At 35.9% G+C, this 16,752-nt stretch overlaps 1 pseudogene; it reads right to left on the bottom strand.

Moving 5' to 3' along the window:
- Window positions 1-6,243: 6,243 nt before the first annotated feature.
- On the bottom strand, window positions 6,244-6,805 carry LOC148759082 (translationally-controlled tumor protein-like; annotated as a pseudogene).
- Window positions 6,806-16,752: the final 9,947 nt, after the last annotated feature.

Here is a 16,752-nt window from a genome sequence, read left to right as displayed (position 1 = left end):
TGGTAGTAACCACTTTGAGCACCTCTTGTAATTGCAGAAGGCAAACGTGACTTGTATTCATCTTTTGTTATCGGTACATATTGAGCATTACAAGTTTAATATAGTTTTCCTTTCTTAAAATGTGTATACATTTTTTGGCACCATATATATACATATATATATCTTATGATAATAAAAATACTTTAAAAATTAAGTTTTATTGCTATGATGTGACTTGAAAGCACACAGGTTTGCAGCATTTTGTCAAACAGAGGCTGTAAAATTGAATGTTGCCAATAAACTTTCTATGTCAAGCCTTGTGAAACTGGGGTACAATTTTTTTGTCAGTTGTGTCTGTAATTGCTATTCAAGGTATCTGGTAGTCTTGACGGCCAGCGAGCTAGTGTGGAGTAGGCCTTCAGAGCCTTCAGTTGCTGTGCCCTGAGTGATTCAACTCTCTACCCCGATGCAGAGTCCTCAAAGTTTCTGGATAAAGTTTCCATCCCCTCCATTAGCACAAACTTATATTTCCTGAGTTTTATGCTCTTGGGGTCAGGTCTGTGTCTTCCAAAGTGACATCATAGATAATTTGATAATTTTATGACTAGACGGAAATTTAGGTCGAGATATTTGGGTGACTTGACCAAAATTGTATACTTTGTTGGTGGCTAAGCTGTGACTAGAATCCCTGTGTCTGTTTGCAGTTCTGTGTTCTTGCCCCTCAGATCACCCTGTATTTGTTTGTTTTTTGCTTAACAATATCAGATACGAATAATGAACTCTGATCATATTTGGTGAAGTTTTCTTCTCTCTTTGCAAAAGGAAGAATTATTAATCATTAGGATTTGATATTGTTAAACCCTAATGCCTTCGGTTAGCTGCCTGAAAATAGTACACGTTTATTTTTAGAAGTCCACAGTTCAAATTTCTTGTGCTACCTGGCCAAAATTCTCCTCTAACATTATCAAGGTTTCAGTAATACTCAAGAAATGTATTAACAACTTAGAGAGATTGTCGTGTGGGAGACCCTGCTCACTGCGCCATTTGTCATGCAGGGCGTCCGGCGGGATCTCTGGTCCCGCTCCCCACATAAGAACGCAGGACATGGTGAGGCCAAAAAGGAACACCCACGGAGCCATAAGTAGGGGAGTCATACCACTATATTCTCGCTGGCGGCATCCGCCTTTCTGCAATCCGCTCTTGTTAGCTCAGCCACCATCTTCTTGCTAGCCCCCATTCTTTCTGCTAGCATAGCCACAGTAGTTATATTAGTGGCCAATGGCTCACTGGTTACAGCTGACGCCAACTAGCCATAGCTGATGGCCATCCAATCACAGTTGATGGTCATTTACTACCTGAGCCAGCAGCTTTCTATGTGAGGCCGAGAGCCTGGAAACTGCTTTTTGGGGTTCTGTCCCCACAGAGATTTTCACAGCTTGGCCAGAAGTCTTTGCTTCAAACCCTTTGTAAGATACTTCTAGAAGGGCTTGGCTATGTAACAACTCATAAGTCATTAACTATAGCTATATTAAATTTAAAAGAATCATTCTCAGTAAGACACATTTTTCTTTTCTGTGTGACTATGACAGTTATAAAAATAAATGAAGAAACTACAGAAAGTTATTGACATTGGGAGATAGTAAGCAAATTGTAATATTTTCTTTAAACAATCAACCCAACAAATAAATAGCCAAACAAACAAAACTAGAATATAATTGTCGTGCGGGGAGGCCTGCAGGGTCTCTGGTCCCGCTCCCCACATAACGCAGGATATGGTGAGGCCAAAAAGGAACACCCACGGAGCCATAGGTAGGGGAGTCATACCACTACGGTCTCACTGGAGGCTGGGTTCACTGGACGTGCGACCTGCTGTCCGTTTTGTCTGCAACCCACCGACGACTCTCTTTCACTCTTCTCCACTCTCCTCGGCTCTCCTTCGTAGCCGCAGCAGTTATTTTAGTGGCTAATTGGCTCAATGGCTACAGCTGACGGCCAACCAGCCCCAGCTGATGGCCATCTACTACCCGAGCCAGCACCCCTCCACGTGAGGCCGAGAGCCTGTAAACTACTTTCTGGGGCTCTGCCCCCACAATAATGGTTAGAGACAGCAGAATCATGAGGTGAAACTGAAGCTAGATGAGTAGATACAGATTCTGTGATTCTGTGCAAGCATCACTTCTGTCAATCTTTCTCTCATTTATGCCCCCGCCCCCAGCAGCCTCTAAACTCTATGCACAATTTCATCACTGCTGTAACATCTCATTACAATTCTTTTGTTTTTGTATTACATGTGATCCACCAGCTTTAATCAAAAGCTATTTAGGATTATTATTTTTATATCCATAAATATCTGTGGCCTCTATTTCACTAGAAACCCTCTGGGTAGCCATCATCCTGGGAGATAGCCACAGATATTTAGAACCCGTGTGGCTCATCTCTAATATACCACTGACTTAATTTGTATGTGCTTTTTTCCTAATATCATCATCTTGGAAAAGGAGTCTGTCTATTTGAGGGCCCCAGGAGTGATGAAAATATGTTTCAACCTCTCTTAGTGCTGTTTAGTTAAACCTTTCTGTATATGTTGCTCATCTCATTTTTGTGCTTGAAAGAATGTAAACATTTGGTATACTCTCCCTCTTAATTTTGACTTTGCATCACAAGGTCTTGATGGCTTGTAATCCAACAGAATGGACACTTTATATTAATATTGCACATTCAATAGTCTAAGATTTACTTTTATTTTTATAAACTCTGCTATGTTTGTTTTATATCAGGGTTATTGCTAGCTACCTCAAATGGATTGGATAGCATTCCAACTTTTCTTAGGGCCTAGAAGAATTTATATAGCATACAAAACACTTAGTCCTTGACAGTTTGACTGCACTTTCCAGTAATATTTGTTGGCCCTAGAACTATTTTTGGAGGTAATCTTTAGTAACATTTCTTTGGTTTATTTATGTTTGTAAAGAAATAGTTCTTGAGTCTGTTTTGGCAATTTAAGTTTTCCAAGAGAAAAATTTACTTGATTAGGATTCAAGAATATTCAGACATAGTTCTTCTTTCATTCCTTTTTTTTGTTTTTTCTTTTACATTAGATTTTTAGATTTTATTATTAATTTGATTGTTTTATTATTTGTTTTCCCCTTCCCTTTCAACCATTTTTGATTTCTCAGTTCTGTTTTTCTGTTTTGCACTTATTAGATTGTGCATTATTTTAATTATTTTCTTCCTATGCATAGGTTATCATTTAACCTCCACAACAACTCTGCAGAGTACATTAATCCCCCATTTTGCATTCGAGAAATCAGGCTTAAATTTACAACCTGTGATGGCAACATTGAGATTTGAACCAGCTGTGTCTAACTTCAGGGTTTAAGTTGTTCCCATGACAACTTATTTGGTTAACAAATAATAGAGTTAATAGATATTAGTTAAAACACAAAACTTAAATATATATTTTGTTTCTGTATATATGTACTGCATGGATTCTATAACATTATTCTACAATGATAATAACCTACAGGGATCACAAGTGCGTTTCGACCTTGCTGTGAACAGAACCTGGCATTGGAGGTGGCCAACGGTTCAGTGATCGTTAGTAATTTAAGAGAACCTGCAGGAGCAGAGGGGCTAGAAAATGCTTTAGAAATGATGACAGTTATGACAGATTTAAAATACTTATTATTGGTAGTATATGAATACTCTCCTTTAGAATGATAGGCAACTACAATCCGTAGAGCACAAGAACTCTTCCAGTCCTTCTTCCCCACCCTAGGTTTTATTTTATTTTTATTTAATGTTTAAGGTTATTATTTTTGAAAATTTTATTTTTATGAATATTATTTCTTAATAACTTATATTCGAATAGCAATATATTTTAAACATTTATTATTTTACATTTTTACTTACTATGGTTATGAATGTTTTGTAGTTGAAAAATATATATCATTTTTTGTATTTGAAAATATTTTTGTACATATGTATCTATTTTATATTTCAAAATATAAATATCATTTTATATTTGAAAGTATAAATATACATCACTGAAAACAATATATTTTCTTGTCCCTATGCTAATCAATTCTGGACCAAATCATACTTTCCTGGTTTTTACTACCCAGTACTAGGACCAGGCCAATCTAACTTAGCTACTTGGTCCAGGAAATACTTGCTCCTGGAGGTTAAGATTGTAAATAGCTTACTTATCAAACACTTGCTTCAAGGTCCTAGTTTCACTGTGTTCATCTCTCCAACACTATTATATCATACATTTTATACAATCCCAACCAGTTCCCTGCCTTCCAAGACTCACTTTAAAATCACCTAGCCCAGGCCCTAAAACCTTATACGTATCTTGTCTTGATTTTCCTCTTCTGAGACATTACCTAGACTCTACCAAGGTTATGTTCTTCCTTACTAAAGTAATTCTAATAATTTTCATCGATAAATAGTTTTCATTGACCAACAGGTTCTTCTGGTATTCTTTTTGGGATCTCAAAACTTATGTTACAAAATTCTGTTGCCAACATCACTGTTGGTATTTGTTGTATTTGAATGTTTGTCATTTTTTCCATGTGACTTCATCAGGTAAAGGTTGTTATTTTTCTCCTGAGGAAGCTTCGTGTGTCCTGGTTAAAGGACAAATGAACATTGCCCTGGGTTGTGAAAGTGTCTCTAAAGAGTGGGTTTTGTTTTTTAATTGAGTTTCAATAAATTAGAACCCATTTTCCTTCCTTCTTGTTGAAGTATAACTTGTAAGGCAAATGTTTATTGAAGTATAAAATGCAGTATCTGTATAGAAAAGGGCAATATCATAAGTATACAGTTTAACACATTTTCATAAAGTGAACCCCTTTCTGAAACGCTCACTGAGATGAAGAAACATTACCAGTATCTCAGAAGCCAGCCTCGGGCCCCCTATCAGTCAATACCACCCCTAAGCTGCACAGAAGTAATCACCATCTTCTTTCTCTCTCTCTCTTTTCAGGGTTAGAGTGACAATTAGGGTTAGGGTTAAAATTAAAGTTAGGGTTTACGGTTACATTTAAGGATTAGGTTTAGGGTTAGATTTAGGGTTAGGTTTAGGAATAGGGTTATGTGTAGGGTTAGGACTAGGATTAGGTTTAAGGTTTGGGTTGCTGTTAATTTTATACCAGCCTGTCTTTTAACACTGTCAATTAGGTCTGTTTGTATTTAAACTTTATACAGTTTTCTGAATGGCTTCTTTCATTCAACATTATAATTGTGAGGTTCATCTATATTTGTGTGTGGTGTTGTTGATCATTCTCATCGCTATAGAGTATTAATATTTCACTGTGAGAAGATACCACTATTTATTTACCTAGACTAATTTTAATACTATCTTAGCTTTTGGTTCTTATTCTAAGCAGGTCTTGTACATTCAGATTACACATATATGACTGTAGCAAACTTTAGATTTTTATTTTTCTGAGTGACTCTGCTTTTCTTTCAAGTTTCTGAGCAGCCAATAAGCGAATTCACAGCTTCCCATTACTATGGACAGAATTTCACATTTTTAAATAAGACAGGTTAAAATTCTAGACTTTATGCAATGGGTTTATTTGTACTCCCTTGCTTCACACAGGACTGAAGCTGTATCTCCTGTTCGGTGGGGACATATCTGATATATAACAGTTAATAACTACTCTTTCTCCATTATCAATTATTATTTTTATCACTATTAAATTATCCCATTTATCACATTTAATTCCTTTTTTCCAACTGTGTTAGTCTCTTTTTGTTCTTTTGGTAAGCTCTTCCAGAGTTAACTGCTTCTGTTTGTAGGTGATGAAATGTCTAAGGAATCCACTTGAAGTGTTGGCTCTGCTGTGAGCATGGTCTTTTCCTTCACTTCAACTCAGAATTAAGACTTTTGATTTTTTTTTTTTTTTTGTATTCTAGTCCCAGAAGTAGTTTTCACTGTAGAAGTTATCTGAAGACGGTCTTATGCTTTATAAACTGGTCTACAACCAGGCTCTAGCTTCTCCAGAAACACTAACCAAGATGGATTTAAATAAGTATTAAAGTAAGAGGCATTTTCTCAAATGACTTTAAATGCATTTTATTTTTAGACAATCTACATGACATGATTTTCTTAAAAACAGTGGCTCTGCTCCAATTCAATCAAGGTCAAAATAAATGAAGAGCTCAAGATAACATCTGTTCTAGTCCTGATGGGTGGATGAAAAGCAGCAGCCAGTTATGGTGATGACCGGTGATAGATCCAAATTGCCAAATTTGTTAACATTTTTCCATTTCGAATCCAGCCTTAAAGGAAAAGCATATATGGGATCAGGCCCTCCTCATTGTAGTCCAGCACAGCAACCGTGCCATCTGGATTCATGTTCTCACCAATAAAGAACCGGTAGCTTTTGAAATTAGCAAGATGTGTTTGATTTGTTCTGCAGCGCCTGTCATAAAGGTGTTATTCTTTCTGGTCTCTGGTCTTCAAGTTTCCCTTTGATTGATTTCATGTAATCTTTGATGTACTTCTTGTAGGCTTCTTTTATGAAGCTGGTTTCCTGACAATGATGGTTCGTGACAATATCAACACCAGCGATTACTGTGCTTTCGGTACTGAGCCCTCAGGGCCTTCAGTGGAGGCATTGCCACCAATGAGCGAGTCATCAATGTTACGCTCTGTCCTACTGACCATCTTCCCCTCCACCTCCAGGCACAGGACATCCGTGATCTCCTGGATCTTGTAGATGTTGGAGAACACCTCCTCATGGCTGATGAGGTCGGGGTAGATGGTGAGGTGGCAGCTGGAAGGAGAGAACGGAGGCGCTGGCTTAGTAGGAGCTCAGAGCTCCGAATGAGGCCCATGAATGAGCCCCATGCAGTCAGAGAGGCACTGGGGGTGGAATGGGGTGGTCAAAAGTTTTGATTTAAACTCTGCTTTACCTGAATTGATATTTCAATATCAGTTTTCTTTTTTTAGTTAAAGTTTATTGAGGTGATAGTTGTTAGTAAAGTTACATAGATTTCAGTTGTACAATTCTGTAATACATCATCTATAAATCCCATTGTGTGTTCACCACGCAGTCAGTTCTCCTTCCATCACCATATATTTGATCCATTTTAATTAATTTTATAATAGTTCGTAAGTTTTGTTTTTTGTGAACACAACTTTTAGCCTATATTTCTCCAATTATTAAAGTATAAAAAAAAGGGTATATTTTGATCTTTTTTCCCCCGTAGTCTTTGTGAGATTATCCTGGGTATAGATCCAGAGGCCATTAAATGACTGATTTGACATTCTGCATTTCATTTTTCAGTACATATGGTGGTAGAATGTATTATTGTTTACCAATATTTTCATTCCCTCCTCAGAGGAGAATTATACATTTTTGGCCTATTTGATTGATGTCAGGTGTGACTATATAACTTACTTTTGCTAATAAAACTTTGAGCAGAAGCATTGTGTGTCACTTCCAGGCAGAAGCTTAGAACCAGCATATTCTCTGCCGTTTTCTTCTTTCCCTCTGTTACTTTGGCGTGTTCTGGATGGCTTTCTGTTCCCTTAGCGTGGGTGCTGCTGGACTGAGCGTGACTATTATACATAAAGCCTCACTATTGATCAGCTGTGGACATATGCTGTGAGTGAGAAAAAGTAACCTCAGGTTTTACAGGCCACTAAGATTTTACAATTATTTGTTAACCCAGTATTACTTAGCTTCCCCTGACTGATATAATGATGTTTGTAGAAGTGTTTGAGAAGAGCTTAGGGATGAATTTGCCTCCAGAAAATTAATCTGGTAAAATCTATCCACAATATGATGATTTGTCTATTTTGGTAGTCAAGCAAGAGATTGTAAATGTGTGCTAGAATGTCCAAGAACTGTCCTAGGGCAAGGCAGTTCTGTTACAGGACAGAAATCAGTGGTCTCCTCAAGTGACACAGTTAGAAAGTCCACTGAGACCCAAGTATTCAGTAATGAAGTTTGGCTTTATCCTGAAGGCAGCAGCAATCTGGTGAATGGTCTTAAGTATTCATTTGTTCATTCAACAAATACGTATTGGATAGTGACTATGTGCTCATCACTATTTTCAGTGATGGCACCAGCTGTGAGAAAAATAGAGTTCCTGCTCAAATGGCCCTTCCTTGGGGCAAGAGGACAAGCTATGCCCCTGACACTGAGGTAGTACCAGCACAGCCAACTTAATGGTTTTTGACAGGACTAGTCTTGTTTATTGCCTTAAAAGTTACTCATGGGGTGGCCGAATGGCTCAGTTGGTTAGAGCGTGAGCTCTTAACAACAAAGTTGCCGGTTCAATTCCCACATGGGATGGTGGGCTGCGCCCCTGGCAACTAAAGATTGAAAACCACGACTGGACTTGGAGCTGCGCTGAGCCCTCCACAACTAGATTGAAGGACAACGACTTGACTTGGAGCTGATGAGTCCTGGAAAAAAACACTGTTCACCAATAAAAATTTTTTAAAAAAGTTACTCTGAGAACATTTTGATCAATAGTTTGTGGTATAATTCTTTCTACAAGTATGTATGGAACTATGTGCAAGACGTGTAATACAAGCAGCCAAGAAAAATAATATCTGAATGCTATGGGCCAAGTTTCCAGTTTAAACTAAAAATATTATAGACTTGAAAGCTATCTGGTGATTAAAATAAATGTTGAGGGTTTTGATGAGAGAAATTTATATAATCTTTGTAATAGAGTTTATGCTCTTTTTCTTTGACATTGTAGCTTAAGTTAGCAAAAAGAAAAATTTTGCTTAATAGACATAGAGTTGTCCAAAGAAAATACCTTGAAAACTTTGGAATGAAACGATACTGTCAAGATGAGTTATTCTAACAGGCAGGAGGGAAACTGCATTTAAAGAAAGTGAACAGAGGAGGGAGCTGCAGATACAGTTTTAACTATATGAATACAACTTATTATATTAGAGATTTCTGATATATGCTAATATAAATGATAACATTAAAATTGTATTGCACATAAAAATTGTATGTTTCTGTATCCTTGAATTGGCAGTGTTTGCTTGGGGTGAAAAAGGATGTCATCAGATTAGTTCTAAATTTGTCATTGAAGATATCTGTGTTCAGAAATGAGGTCACTCTTCTATAAGTTAAGTCATGTTTCCAAGGTTACTCCAATCTGGGAGAGCAAAACAGAAAAACAATTGAAAAGAAGAAAGATTTCTCTGGCTTTGCCACCATCCACTCTGCACGGACACTTATCGCCTTGATATTCCTGCTGAAAGTGTCTTACATGTGATACCCCGTGATGTTTGTTATTCGCCTCCTATTTCACTGTGGTTTGTTGACTATGTCTTGTGTGTGTAGCACCAAGATAAGGCCCAGTTCAGGTGCCATCAACTGGTTCTGGGAGATGTCTACACTGATACTGCTCTGCCATATTGATATTTGTGCCAAGAGTCTTTCATCACTGCCAATACTGCAGGCATGGCCTCCACGGATATAAAAATACTGTCACTAATTCCACTTATATGTAGGTCTTTATCCCAAATTTTCATCGTAAATAGATCTCTTTAGTCTTATTTCCATTGCTAACTAGAAGTGAGAAAATATAGGAAGAGGACGAGGGGTGGGAAAGGGTCCATAGGGTCTATATAAGAAGCTCATAACTAGCTTTGATTAACTACCTCCAGCCACGAATCTGTTTGTACAACAATAGATGACAAGAGGTGGTCTGGAGCACAATAAGGATCGGAGTTAACAGACCTCCTCTCATCTTAGGAGGTCACACCCTCCCATGGAAGAGCATGTACCACCTTTTCCTGCCAAATCAATATGTAACTCCCTCACCCCACCCAGCAAACTGTAAGTCCTCCTCCGGACAAGCACGTCTCTCAGTCTCTCTCTGGCTCTTGTTCTCTCCCACTTTCTTTCTCTCTCTCTCCTTTCCCTCTCCCTCACCTGGGCTAGGCCCATTCTCTTCCCTGAGAACGTATCACTAATAAACCCTGCTTGCATATTAATCAGCTTGCTGACCTTTGATTCTTCACTGAGTTGGCAGAAGAACTGAGACTCCTGTAACACCATCAGGCCTCAAAATATGGTCAGTCTTGCTTATATTCTAGAATACTATGCTCTAGAATACTATTCTTGAATAAAGGCAGTTTAGAATCAAAGTTGGATTTAAAGAACTTTTAGGACAATTTTATTGCTATTCTTTACAAAAGTCAGAGATGGAGGGAGAACCCCTATTGCTGAGTATATCTGAAATAATATAATCTAGTTTCAACTTGCTCATGGAAGTGAGGATAAAATTCCAGCAACTGTTCCTCAACCCATTAGCTATAAATTTTCTTGTCATTTAAATACAAACAGGTATGTTATATTGCTTTCTGGCCTCACACAATTCCAGTATAGGTACATGAACAAGTTTAATTTAGGCAACATTTACCTCTAGAGGTAATTTGTTCCTTTTGGAATATACCATGTTTCCCCGAAAATAAGACCTAGCTGAACAATCAGCTCTAATGCATATTTTGGAGCAAAAATTAATATAAGACCCAGTCTTATTTTACTATATGACCTCATCTTATAATATATATAAATATAATAAATATAATATAATATAATGTAATATAATAATTATATTAATTTTTGCTCCAAAAGACGCATAGAGTTGATTGTCCAGCTAGGTCTTATTTTCAGGGAAACACGGTATATAAAAGTCTTCCAAATGCTAAACTCTATCCCTCTCTCTCTTCCTCCTTTTTTTCTTAATCCTTCCCTTCTTCCCTCCTTCCCTCCCTTCTCGCTCTCTCTTTTTCAAGACAATTCTACATGGATCACTCATGTTATTGCATGTCTTGTGAGCAAAGGCATTGGCCATCTTAGTTCTGGACTATCTTGTCAGGGATGTTTGTATACCAAACAGCCTTGGAAGATGGAGGTAGTGTCCTCCCCTGGAGCAAAAAGCAGGTTTGTTTACTGTCTAGTATCATAAAGATGATTTAATTTGAGGCAAAGAGTTCAGGCAAGTTTACTGCCCATTATAAAAGGATGGAGTTCCCTAAGTTCAAGGTTTCTGTGCTTGATGTAAACACTCTGCATGTGTAGCATCCACTTGGACCCCTCTGCAGTGCCCTGTGAGACTAAGGGGACGGGGCGGGGGGGGGGGGGGGGGGCTTGGCGCAAACATGATCCTCAGACTACTTGCCGTGTCTTTGTCTCTGACGCTGGAGTCCTGTGCCTTCTGCCAGCATCTTTGAAACTGACAGGCTGATTTACTAGCTTCCAAGTAAGGTAAAATCGCAAACCTGTCACAGTTCCTGACTCTTTTAAAGAAAGATATGTAAGTTTCTCAGCATATAGATTAAAAAATAAATAAAAGCGAGGGGAAAGGAAAGAATCTCTGAACTAGAAATATATCAATAGAATCCTCAAAAAACAAAGAGAACAAAGATTGAAAAAAACAGAACAGAATATCCAAGAACAGTGGTGCTATGACAAAAGGTATAACATATGCATAATGGGAATACCAGAAGGAGGGAAAACAGAAAGGAACAGAAGAAATATTTGAAACGATGATGGCTGAGAATTTCCTCAGATTAATGTCAGACACCAAACCACAAATCTAGGAAGCTCAGAGAACATGTTTCTAAAAGTTTAGGAATATGTAGGTCATTTAGTTTGTCTGATTTTGGATAGGAAAAGTTATGATAAAGTATTCACAGATCTTTTTTCTTAGAGAGTTCCCGGTTGCTACAAATTAATTTTAAACATACTACCCTGTTTCCCCAAAAATAAGACCTAGTCGACAGTCAGCTCTAATGCGTCTTTTGGAGCAAAAATTCATATAAGACCTAGTATTATTTTATTATATTAATTATATTATATTATATTATGAAGACACAGTCTTATATTATAGTAAAATAAGACCAGGTCTTACATTAATTTTTGCTCCAAAAGATGCATTAGAGCTGATTGTCCGGCTAGGTCTTATTTTCGGGGAAACACGGTAAGTAGTTGAAATTCTGATTTTTGCATTAATTACCTATTAATATTAAACTGCTTTCAGACTTCATATAAAATAAATATATGACTATTAAAGTTAGAACATTTCAACTGTTTGAAGTCAGCTACCTTACTCTAGTCTCCGTGAGTCTTCTATTTGAGCTAAAATTTCCCAAATCCCTTAAATATTTCTCATTTGAAATGGTTTTGAGTCTGTTCAGCATCTTATATTTTCCTCTGCAAAGTTCCATTATAAATTGTGACACCCAGTATTTCTATATACTACAATGTTCAATTGCAAACTGTAACAAAAACAATATAATTTCCAATAGTTCCATAACAAATAATTTAGGTACAACTCTAAATTATTAGCATGTACAGAACCTGTATGCTAAATTCTAAAAAATACTCTAGGATGAAATAAAAAAGAAAGACAAATAAATGAAGAGATAATGTGTTCATGGATTGGAACACTTAATCTAATTAAGATATCAATTATCCCCAAACTGATACATAAATTTCAATAAATTCAAATAAACATCCAATAAGGATATTTTGTTGATGCAGACAAGCTGATTCCTAAAGTTACATTAAAAGACAAAGGAACTATAATAGCTGGAATAATTTTGAAAAAAAAATTTAGTTAGAGGAAGCATGGTACTTGATTTTGAGTTATAATAAAGCCACAGTAATCAAGATAGTATGGTATTGGTGAAACGATGGACTATAGATCAATGAAACAGAATAGAGAGTCCAAAAGTAGACGCACAAATACATAGTCAATTGATTTTTGACAAAGGTACAAAGGCAATTCAGTAAAGAAAGGGTACTTTTTCAACTAACGGTGTTGAAAGAATTGGACATCCATATGCAAAAACATCCAAATTTTCATAACTTATAGAAAAGTTAACTTGAAATGGATCACAGGTATAAAATTATAAAGATTTTAGGAGAATATATAGGAGAAATATATGTATTACCTTCAGTTTGGCAAAAATTTTTCAGACATAACATAAAAAACACCAATTCTAAAAAGAAAAATCCAAAAAAAAATTCCGAATAAATTGGACTTCATCAAAGTTAAAAAGATTTGCTCGGCAAAAGAGCAAATAATTAAGAGAATAATAAAACAAACAATGGACTGGGAGAAAATGTTTGAAAATCACGTATGTGACAAAACAATGTATCCAGAACATATAAAGAACTCTCAAAACTTGATAGCAAGAAAACAAACACCAGTGAAAAAAATGGGCAAAAGATTTAAACAGATACTTCACCAAATAAGATATACAGATGGCAAATAAGCACATGAAACGATGCTAAACATTATTAACCATTATGCAAATGTGTATTAAAATCACTACACACCTATTAGACTGACAAATAAAACCAAACCAAACAAAAAACTAAAACAAAAACAAAAACCGCCTCAACACTACCAAGTGGTAGTAAGAATATGGAGGAACTGGGACTCTCATACATTGCTGTTGGGAACGCAAAACATCCCAGTCATTCCAGAACATAGTTTGGCAGTTTCTTATAAGTGTAAACATATATTTAGTATATGACCCAGCAATTCCATTGTCACATATTTACTACAGAGAAATGAAAACTTACGTTCATGCAAAAAAAATGTACAAAAGGTTTATAGCAGTTTTATTTATAATCTCCAAGAACTGAACACAACCCAAGTGCCTTTTGGTGGCTGAATACATAAACTGTGGTATATATATCCATAAAATAGTATAGTACTTAAGAATAAAAAGGAACGAACTATTGATGCACACAACATAAATGAATCTCGAAGGCATGATGCTGAGTGAAAGAAGCCAGTTTCAGAAAGTTACCTACTATATGATTGGATTTAAATGACATTCTCAACAAGGCAAAACTACAGGGACAGAATCAGTGGTTGCCAGGGGCTGGGTGTCTGGGAAAGGCTGGACTACAAAGGGGTAGCACCACAGGGAGTTTTTAAGGGTAATTATTCAATTATCCAATTTTAGGAATTATTCAATATCTTGATTGTGGAGATAGTTACATAAGTTTATACTGGTTTTAAAACTGAAAGAACTTTACACCAAAAATACTCTCCCAAATCTACACACACACAGGTACATAATATATGTGTATGCCTATACATATGTATACATATACATACACATATATTTGATGATGCTGGTGGGTTATGCTTGGGTGTATGCATTTGTCAAAACTCATTAACAACTTAAAATAGGTGCAAATAATTGTATGTAAATTATACCTGAATAAAATTGATTTTAAAAATGTGGCATCCAGAACAGAACAGAAAAGAACTGAACATAATCCTTCAGGTCATAATTAATTAGCATTAGGTAGAACTGGACTGTTGTTTATTATATACTCTATTGAGTTCTATGAACTTTATTAATAAAGTATGCAAAAATATTTATTGGGTAACCACAATATGCAGAGTGATACAAATAGAGATGGTTTCTGCCTTTTGAAATACCTTCAAGTAACCATAATAGAAATAGTATGAATATGTCACATAGAAATAGAACAGACAACATAAATTCCAGGCATTGTAGACTTCTGTCTCATGTATGAAGTTATAAACTCTAAATATCAGCAGCTATTGGGAAATACAAACTACTTTTTAAGAGACTGATTGTCATCATTCAACTGAAAAAAATTGCATTTAGGTAGTTTGAAATTAAAGCAAGTAACAGAAAATGTGAGTTTGTCAGATTATCTGGTTTGTAAGAGCTTTCGAACCATGAACACTTTCAGGGCAAAACAATTTGAGATTCTGTTAACAGGGACACTTAAGTACAGTCAACAATGTTATTCACATTATGTGGGTTTTGGGTCCACAAGTAATAGCTGACATTACCTCTTGTACCCAAAACACATATTATGTATATTTTACTAAAAATGTTTTGTGCAATTGCTTGTGCACTGGAAAATAGATGCTGCGAACTAGAACAAAGGGAGCTTGTTGTGAATGTAAGAGGAAAAGTGATTAACATCGGAATTCATCACCAGAAAAAAAATGATGGTGAAAACATTTGCAGGATTTATTCCGCTTATGTTGACACTTAGGAAGAAATTTGGATAATTATCTGCTTCACATAAGGAGCTATATGAATCTTGAAATGTTGAATGTTTTTACAACTAAGCTTTATTTTGTGTCTTAAGAAGCAGATTAGTAAACTTGTAAACTTCCCTTTTGTTAGCAGTGAGATGAATAAGGAACAAAATTTGGTTATTTTTCTAAAAAGAAATAAAAAATACTTCATAGAAATTTAAAAAATAGAAATGTAACTGACATATAATTTTGTATGTGTACATAACAACTTGATATATGTATATTTTGCAAAATGATTACCAGAATAAGATTAGTTAACATCCATCACCACATGTACTTAAATATATTTTTTTTCTTGTGATGAGAACTTTTAAATCTACTCTCTTAGAAACTTTCAAATATACAACACAGTATTGTTAACTGTAGTCACCAGGCTGTACATTACATCTCCAGGACTTATTTATCTTACAACTGGAAGTTTGTACCTTTTGACCACCCTCACCTATTTCTCCCAACACCCTCCACCTCTGTAACCACCAATCTGTTCTCTGTATCTTTGAGTTTATTTATTTATTTTTAGCTTCTGCTTATAAGTGAGATCACACAGTATTTTTCTTTGTCTGACTTATTTCACTTAGCATAATGCCCTCAAGGTCCACCCATATTGTTGCAAATGGCAGGATATCCTTCTTTTTATGACTGAATAGTATTCCATTGAATATATATACCACATTTTCTTTATTCATCTTTTGGTGGACACATAGGTTGTTTTCATGTCTTGGCTATTATAAATAATGCTGCAATGAACATGGCGGTGCATATATCTTTTCAAGACAGTACCCTTTGGATAAATACCCAGAAGTGATAATATTGGATCAGATGATAGTTCTATTTTTAACTTTTTGAGGAAACTTCATTCTGTTTTTCATAGTGACTGTACCAATTTACATCCCCAAAATGCATAAGGATTCCCTTTTCTTCACGTCTTCTCCAACAGTTATTATTTCTTATCTGTTTGATAATAGCAGAAAATTTAATAAAATTACAATTTTCCTATGAAGAAATATTTTGAATAAGTTGATCTATAGTTTATGTACAATTTTACTTTATATAAATATAAGTTACTTGAGATACATCAAGTAATCATCTGTTGGATGTTAACCTAACACTACACCCAACTTTATAATAGAAAAACCTGGAACCAGATTTTCTTAAATGATTTATTCAAAGTCACATGGATAGTTTGTAGTAGAACTGATGCAAACTCAAAAGTCTGACTGTCCAATTAGCTTTTCCCCCACAGTTTATTACATTGATTCTACACACATACAGCCACAACAATTCATATTAGTCTGATTGTCACCCACAGTCACACACTGTCAAACACATATAATACATTATCCAGAATACTGACCTTGTAGTTATAATTTGCATATGACCAAACTAGTTTCCACATTTTTTGGTAAAAGACACTGGATGCAAGAGTATAAATACATTTATTGCTATGCAATGATTATAAGATTTAACAAATTCATTTTATCCTCAGGGGTTTGAAGTGGTCACTTGTGAATAAAGATATTCCGCCCCCTGACCCCAGTCCACTGAATGCTGTAAGAAGTAGGTACTCAAGCTGGAAAGTCTCAGTTTCAGACATGTCTGATTGTGGTGGACAGAATAATTATGGTCCCTAAGAAGATTCTGTAGTCCCTAATCCCTGGGACTATGAATATA

The sequence above is a fragment of the Rhinolophus sinicus genome, chromosome 1, assembly GCF_057876585.1.
Source record: "Rhinolophus sinicus isolate RSI-liver-muscle chromosome 1, RSI-T2T, whole genome shotgun sequence".
NCBI lineage: Eukaryota > Metazoa > Chordata > Mammalia > Chiroptera > Rhinolophidae > Rhinolophus > Rhinolophus sinicus.
The sequence above is the reverse complement of the archived record's forward strand: the minus strand, read 5'-3'. Positions and strand labels throughout refer to the sequence as shown.